Genomic DNA, 5,442 nt, shown 5'->3' with positions numbered 1-5,442 from the left:
TGGCAACATTCCCCTTGATGACTTGAATAGGAAAATATTACGGAAAAATCTGCAGACCCTCTGGAATGCTATCTCCTGTTAGCAGCATGCTAATGACTTGAATCTAATTGTACCTTGAAGAGGGTCCTCTTGTGTCCATCATATGTGAACTTTAGCATAAAAAGCCATTTACAAGTGTTTTTATTGCACCCAACAGAAACAGCAACATGTACACATCATTAACAGTCTTTTCATAATATGTTAGTTAAATACACATATAAATACTTCTGTTGAATACAATGGCTTGTAAATAGTTGTAGTTTCTATTTTATGAATATCAATGGTTGTATAATTTTTTAACAGTTCAAAAATGCTTCTATTACTTAACTTCATTAGAAATGCTTGTTTCATTTCAATGTCCTTTTTTAATTGAATTTTTTTTTTACATACTTTATACTAAATTCTAGTTGAGCAATAAAGTCTCAACTTAAGCAGGTATTTTATGTAATCCTTCCGTTTTAGTAATTACTATTACCTGTCTAAGTTATTAACAACGGCTGCAGACCAGGCCGAGCCTCAGAGCTCCCTCATGCTGATCGTGACCGAAGGAGTGGGGGATGGGTGAGGTTACGGTGGGGACAGTCAATGTCATGTTCTGTGTAAAGTACCTTAAGTTTCATTGCTGACATTACACAAAACCTGACGTTTACCATCATCATGGGGACCATGGCGTGGCCCCTCCCCCATCAGTGCATGCGCCCGTGGAGAGGTGACTCACTGCCTCAGACTGTCGAGCGGCTCCACACACATGTAACTTGACGGGCTAGCTGTGGAACCTGGATGGAAATGGTAAGTTTTTAATTATTGTCCTTGCTCCTAATGTTGGTACATGTACTGCCATATAAAAAGAGCTGTTGCAATGTGCTGGAAGTTAACCGAGATGGACAGCTAATATTAGCTAACACTAAGCTAACATGTGCAGCTAGCATGTGCAGCTAACAGAGCTGTGAGTGGAGCTGGGTCTGGATAAAGGTGGAGGTGGGTCTGGATAAAGGTGGAGGTCTGAACAGACGTGAGTGCAGCTTCCTGCTGTCACAGTGTTTTAACACATTGATATTCAGGCTAAATGTAGCCTCTGCTCCAAGGAGATGAACTACAGCAACAAGGGCTCACATGTCCTCTCATCACACTGTTCACTGTTTCGGGCTTGTCACCTTTTTCACTCATGAGTTTGCAGGTATGCGATCTGAGACCAGCCTACCGTTAACGGAAGGCTGGACAACTAATTACAGTTAACTACAAATGGATAATTTACACATCGTGGGGCTTTTACAGTCACAAAATGATATTTAGATATTGTTTAGAATTTATATTTGATCATCATTATCTTTTCCCACAGAACGTGAATATTATGCTCAACAAAGAGACATATTTGACATATTGAGTCAAGGTTAACTTTAAAAAAAAGTATTTCTTCACATGTAAGCAGATATTGTAATTCAAATAACCATGGGTATTGAAGTAGAATATTTAGCCTCATACTTTCAGAAATAAGTAGATCACCTTACTATAATGCAGCCTATAAGACCAGAACAAATTACTTTTAATTTCAGTCAAAATGTAATAATAGCAGCTCAGGCAACAATTTTAATTACATAAAATTCTACCACTGCAGCTTGAAATACTGAGAAAGTCTTTTGTAATAGTGGAGAATATTATACTGAATACTTCAGGGAGTCTATTGGTTTCAATCCCAAACTGATCATACTCTCAGGGTTTAAATCATATAACTATTTAAAAATAGTCTAGACGCAAATGAAACACATTTTGACCCATCAAAGATGATGTTGAAGTTATTAGTTCATCGTAAACCATATTAACATTTCTATCCTCTAATATATTTGCAGGCGCTGATGTGACAGATGGCTTTAACCCTGAACAGACCAACGAGGTAGGATATGTCATCTTCTTTGGGTTCTTAATTGACAGTTAACCTGCTCGACTGTGAATGTCGAACAGAAATCAAAACAATGCTAGAGTAATTCATTTCTTACAGACTACAGCTAGTTAATCACACATATTAGACTTCCATTATTACGACAGTGTTTCCCACAAGGATAAATTAAATAGTTTGCACTGCAGCCACTTATTCATAATGTCTGATGAAATATAAGTTGTAGTATTTGTTGTTTGGTTGTGTATTATTTTATTTATGTAAAACAGTGTAGACTGGTAGGTAGGTAGGTAGGTAGACTGGTAGGTCGACTGATAGGTAGGCAGACTGGTAGGTTGGGAGCCTGTCTAAACATTACAAAAAAATGATTTGTTTTTCAGGAAGAACACCAGCGGTCCAGTGACAATACCGATATTCTTGACCCCACTCCAGCTGATGTCGATGAGGACACAAGTGTTCCAGAGCTCATGAGAACCGACAGTGGAGTTGTAAGTTTATTTGCAAAACTTCACATTCTAACATGAAAAGGGCCATGACATCTGTCAGTTTACAGGAATCAGGGTAATATTTTCAGAGGCTGTGATGATTATTGAAAGCGGTAATGTGAAGTGCCACTACGAGACAAAGCACAAGTCTTTTGAGCTAACGTCTCGCATCTCAAATAAAGGCACAGGAAAATAAACGTAAGAGCCCAGCACTCAATTTCTTTTCTAAACATGTTGCCTAGTTTTAGTCTATTGTTTTGTCTTGACATTTATTATTGTTAAATGCTTGTGATTTTACAATGAAGAATATCCAAGTCTAATCCTTTCTTTTTTTTAAGCTCAACAGACAAATGCTCAGAGACAAAAGAGAACCTCTATCAAGTTCTGAGTACAGTGATGAGGATGATCCACATCCAGCCAAAGGTAATATTTCGAGTAAATGTGAGGATTGTGAAAATTTCTGATAAAATATTTCTCTTGGAAAGAAAGCACACACTGTCCAGGTACATTGCTAGCCTTAATCATTTGCATGCCTTTTACCTTGCCTGTATTATTTATTGATTTATTTCCAATCACTTTCCCTAATACAGTTTCCTTAAAATACCACATGAGTGTTTATTCTGTGGGCACCAACAGATTGTAGACACTATTTGATTGGATGTATGAAATTAATTGAAAGTCTGTTATTCTCAGTTTTGCTTGTGTTTTAATAGGTAGTTTGGATGAAAAGATGCTGGTTGGAGAGGCCTCTGGTCAATCACACACAAAAAAAGGTAATCTTTTCAAAGTTTTTCAGTTTCTCACCTAGGATCAAGTTATTTAGTGAGTCCACTGACATGAGAATACATTTTATAGATTCCCTATCCAAAATAGAAATAAACTAATAAACTATCATGTATCGTTATGTAGTATGTAACTTAGTTAATACGTGTATTAAGTAGTTCAAATGAGCTCCACCTTTACCAGCTGCAACATTAAAGTGATACATTCATTAATGCATCGATAATTATTATCCAATGATTTCAGCCTACTATAAATATATTATTTTGTCCATTCTGCATAGTGAGTATACTTTAACTTTCAATATTACTCTGTGCGTTTCTATCACGCACCTGGTTTTTGTGTGCCCAGGTTTTGAGGCTAATGAAACACCATATTAAAGTAACTGGCATCATTACGTAAGGAAAAATAATTTCACATCATCCAGTATATTGAATTCAGAATCATCTATGTAAAGGACTCATTTGTTCAGGTCAGTAGATCTCATCTAGTCCTAAATCACATAATGTCCTCTGGACTAAATGGACAATGACCAGTTGTTTTAAATGAAGTACTCCACTTGTGTCATGTAATACTGAAGCTAGTGTTAGTAAACCGTGTCTTTGTTCATACTTCTGCAACTACCGTCTATATTTCTGCTGCGAGTTCTATTTTTGTATTAGACACTGTTGCTCCAAATACTTATGTTACTGCAACTACAGGTTGTTCTACTCGTATTTTGTGTACTGCTACAGTCAAGATCGATACAACATTATAGCCTCAGTACTTGCTGGTTTTTGAATAACATTAAATTACTGTCTCATTTTATTCAGGGTCATCACAAACAAAAAAACAGAAGTGGACCAACGACGAAATCCAGGCTGTGGAAAAAACACTCATGGACCACATCAGATCTTGGAAGGTTCCTGGAATGCATTCAGACGTCACCACTAGCTCTCAAAGGAAGGAGGTGGGAGGCAGTGAAATTTTACACAAAAAACCGAATTGATGCACTAAAGCGAAAGTCTTTGCAAGAAAGGTAAGCTTTTACATTTGTGCACTATTGTGTTCAGATGGAAGACCACAGGTACAATCTTTGCTGGACATTTATGCACTTCTGTTGCTGGACGTTGTTCAATATTGTCAAATGGAAGGTTTAACAGGTTTTTTGTTTTTTTTGAAGAATTCATAATCGTGCCTGTTCTCTTTGACATTCCTCCTTTTCTTTGTTAAATATTTGAATATTTCTATTTGCGTTACGGCATTAAAGTTGTACGAATCTATTTTGTGATACACAAACATATTTTCGTTGTATTTTTTGTTATTTAAAACCATTTCACTACACTTAAAAAGTGTACATTGCAGTGCAGTTGTAATAGAAGTTGTACACAACAGTTGTGAGGCATTGAAAGGTTTTGAAACAGTAAGTGTTGAAATAATGTTTACAGAATTACAATTTAAGTATTGTAGTAGTCAAGTTCAGTATTTGTTTTGCAAGTGAAATACTACTTTGAAATATTATGCTGAGAGCATTGCAGTTGTGATACTGTGATATTCAGCTCCATCATTTGTAGGTTTTTTTTTCAACTGAAATACAAAGCACTGAATATCACAGTATCAAAACTGTAATGCTTTCAACTGTAATATTCAGTGTACTATATCTGAAAAATGCACAGAACTTTGAAATAAAGCTGTGAAGTTTGAACATTTCTGATTCTGATCTGACATTTACATTGAGTGGAGTTCAATATACACAGATGAGTCATTATACAATTACAACATTTAATGGTGAATCCACAAATGCAATATTAAATGAATTAACAAAATATAATACAGAAACAACTCTTTTTTTTAAATAAAGCTCTAGTTTCTATAAACGTACCCTCCATTGAATACCTTATATAGGCTTGAATACCTTATATAGGCTTGAATACCTTATATAGGCTTGAATTCCGTATATAGGCTTGAAAGACACATTTTTAACAGTGTCCCCTGGTGGTGGTTTGTATTATGACATGATAGGAGCGTCCCCGCTGGGATAGAAACACCAGACAAAAATTCAGTTTTTTAAATTTGAGAAGTTTTGATACTTGAGTTGATATTTTGGTTCCCAGGACCAAAACAAAATTTATGTGATGAAAAGTATGCCGTTATTCCATTCAGAAAATGAGGTCCCCACGCGTAACCTCTACACAGGCGTCCCCACCATGTAGCAAAAACGTGTATGTGTGTGTGTGTGTGTGTGTGTGTGTGTGTGTACGGTCA

General features: G+C 36.1%; 1 long non-coding RNA gene across 1 annotated transcript; it reads left to right on the top strand.

Annotated features, from left to right (window-relative positions):
* The first annotated feature begins 2,308 nt into the window (after positions 1–2,308).
* On the top strand, positions 2,309–4,148 carry LOC306786773. Its single transcript, XR_013772504.1, has 4 exons — positions 2,309–2,421; positions 2,757–2,841; positions 3,132–3,191; positions 4,011–4,148. It is a non-coding gene; the product is annotated as an uncharacterized lncRNA (long non-coding RNA).
* Positions 4,149–5,442: the final 1,294 nt, after the last annotated feature.

This window comes from Melanostigma gelatinosum (assembly GCF_949748355.1).
Source record: "Melanostigma gelatinosum genome assembly, chromosome: 13".
Classification (NCBI taxonomy): Eukaryota; Metazoa; Chordata; class Actinopteri; order Perciformes; family Zoarcidae; genus Melanostigma; species Melanostigma gelatinosum.
The sequence above is the reverse complement of the archived record's forward strand: the minus strand, read 5'-3'. Positions and strand labels throughout refer to the sequence as shown.